The sequence below is a fragment of the Bison bison genome, unplaced genomic scaffold, assembly GCF_000754665.1.
Source record: "Bison bison bison isolate TAMUID 2011002044 unplaced genomic scaffold, Bison_UMD1.0 scf7180017847681, whole genome shotgun sequence".
Taxonomy (NCBI): domain Eukaryota; kingdom Metazoa; phylum Chordata; class Mammalia; order Artiodactyla; family Bovidae; genus Bison; species Bison bison.
In genome coordinates, this window is record NW_011478254.1 from 7456 (window position 1) to 10290 (window position 2835).

The following is a 2835-nucleotide window of genomic DNA, read 5'->3' on the forward strand; positions in this document are numbered from 1 at the left end:
CTCCTTGGAAGAAAAGCTATGACAAACCCAGACAGCATGTTAAAAAGCAGAGACATCACTTTCCTGACAAAGGTCTGTTTAGTCAAAGCTATGGGTTTTATAGTAGTCATGCACAGATGTGAGAGTTGGACCATAAAGAAGGCTGAGTGTTAAAAGTTGATGCTTTTGAATTGTGGTGCTGGAGAAGACTCTTGAGAGTCCCTTGGACTGACAGATATCAAGCATGTCAATCCTAAAGGAAATTAATCTTGAAAAATCATTGGAAGGACTGTTGCTGAAGCTGAAGCTCCAATACTTTGACCACCTGATGTGAAAGCCATTCATTGGAAAAAACCATGATGCTGAGAAAGATTGAAGACAGTGAAGAAGGGGGTGGCAGAGGATGAGATGATTAGGTGGCATCACTGACTTGATGGGCATGAATTTGAACAAACTCTGAGAGATGATGGAGGACAGAGGAGCCTGGGGTGCCACTGTCCGTGGGGTCACGAAGAGAGGGACATGACTTAGCGACTGAACAAGAGCATCTGCCAGTAACTGAACAACAACCAGGGCATTTGCCACCTGCCTCTGTGGGGACCGAGTCCTGAGCTGCTGCAGATGTTGATCTTCAACCTGCCCTGAAGGGAGTTCTAGGTGGAAAATAGGAATGAGCTATCTTGTGCTTCAGAAAACTGGTGGAACAGGCCTTTAGATAATTACAGATTTTCAGGAACTGATTTTATGAGTCCAATCCTGGCATCTCCTCATATCCAGACAAGCACTGAATCGTGGTGACATCAGCTTCTTGTGACTAGCAGAAAACCTTTTGCAAAGAGAAGCGCCTGACGGTATGAACTTCCCGTTCAACAGAGTCGCCTCTGCTGGCCTTGGCCCTGCCTCTCTGGAGAAGTTTCTCAGAGCTCTGGCTGCTGTCCTCATTTGGCCCAAATAAAACTGAACTTGAAACTCTCACATGTGTGTGTGTGTGTCTTTAAGTTGACAGGTGTGTAAACAGGGGAAATCTGTCTACAGCATTTTGTGTTGTTGCTATTATTATTTGGGCAAAGAATAGCAACTGTATTCAGAAAGCCAGCAAACCAAGAGAACAATGGACTCATGTCCCAAAGAAGCATCTTGCCTGAGTTAGAGTTCAGGCTTCTTTTATACTAAAACAGGAGGAAATAAAGTCAGACATTCCCTCGCTGTGGGCAGCCTCCAGAGGGAAGGTATCCTTTCTCCTCCCCGCAGTCATTCACACTGAGCTATACTCGGTTATATCCATGGTTATCCTCAGGATGGCTTTGCTAAAATTCCCCTCTATGCCCCATTGTTTCTGCTGGCCAAACGAACACTAATTTACCCAACATTTGTTTTTCTATTGTCAACTAAAAAATGCACAATGTGAGAGTTTCGAATCAAGTTTTATTTGCGGCAAATGAGGACTGCAACCCGGGAGACAGCACCTCACACAGCTCTGAGTCTGCTCTAAAGAGGCAGTGCGGGGAGGTCAATACGTAAGATTTTATTGAAGGGGGAGTTCAGTGCGGTCAAGCGCTTACTTTACAAGAGGCGTGCTGCTAGTCACCAGGAGCTGGGGGATTCGGTGCTCTTGTAGACATGATGCAATGCAGGACTGGGATCATGAAATCAGTTCCTGAAAATCTCTTTCTTTAGAAGTTCCGCAGTTTCCTCAGAGCATGGAGTGCCTCCTTCTCCACCCTGAATTCCCTTTGGGGGCTGCTGTAGGCTGGCAGCCGTAGTGACACAAGGTTCGATCTCTGCGGGGCCAGATGGCAAATGCCCCGGTTGTTGTTCAGTTACTGGCAGATGCTCTGGGCAAGTGCCAGTTTCTAGTTGACACTATCTCCATGTGAATTGCCTTGCTCCCTTCATAAGTCTCAAATACCCAACATCATCTTTTGCATTTAGCTGAAAATGGTATTTGAGGTGAGGACTCTGGCAATTTTGGCGAATTACTCAGTTTTCTTGTGTTTCTCCCAGCTGGGTCAATGGTAAAGAATTTGCCAGTCAATGCAGGAGCCACAGGAGACGTCGGTTTGATCCCTGGGCTGGGAAGACCCCCTGGAGAAGGAAATGGCAACCGACTCCAGTATTCTTGCCTGGATAATTCCATGGGCAGAGGACCCCGCAGAAGTCTGTGGGGTCACAAAGAGTCTGCCATGACTGAGTAACTAATTAGACATGAAAGTGAAAGAGAGTGAAAAAGCCGACTTAAAACTAAACATTCAAAAGATTAAGATCATGGCATCCATGGTCCCATCACTTCACGGCAAATAGATGGGAAACAATGGAAAGAGCGGTGGACTTCTTTTCTTGGCTCCAGAATCACTGCAGCTGTGACTGCAGCCTGGAAATTAAGACACTGCTCCTTGGAAGAAAATCTATGACCAACCTAGACAGCATTTTAAAAAGCAGAGGCATTACTTTGCCAACAAAGGTCAGGGAGTCAAAGCTATGGTTTTTCCATTAGTCATGTATGGATGTGAGAGTTGGACCATAAAGAAAGCTGAGCACTGAAGGATTGATGCTTTTGAACTGTGGTGTTGGAGAAGACTCTTGAGAGTCCCATGGACTGCAAGGAGATCCAACCAGTCCACCCTAAAGGAGATCAGTCCTGGGTGTTCATCGGAAGGACTGATGCTGAAGCTGAATCTCCAATACTTTGGCCACCTGATGCAAAGAACTGATTCATTGGAAAAGCCCCTGATGCTGGGAAAGATTGAAGGCAGGAGGAGAAGGGGACGACAGAGGATGAGATGGTTGGATGTCATCCCCGACTCGATGGACATGAGTTTGAGTTAGTTCCGGGAGTTGGTCATGGACAGGGAGGCC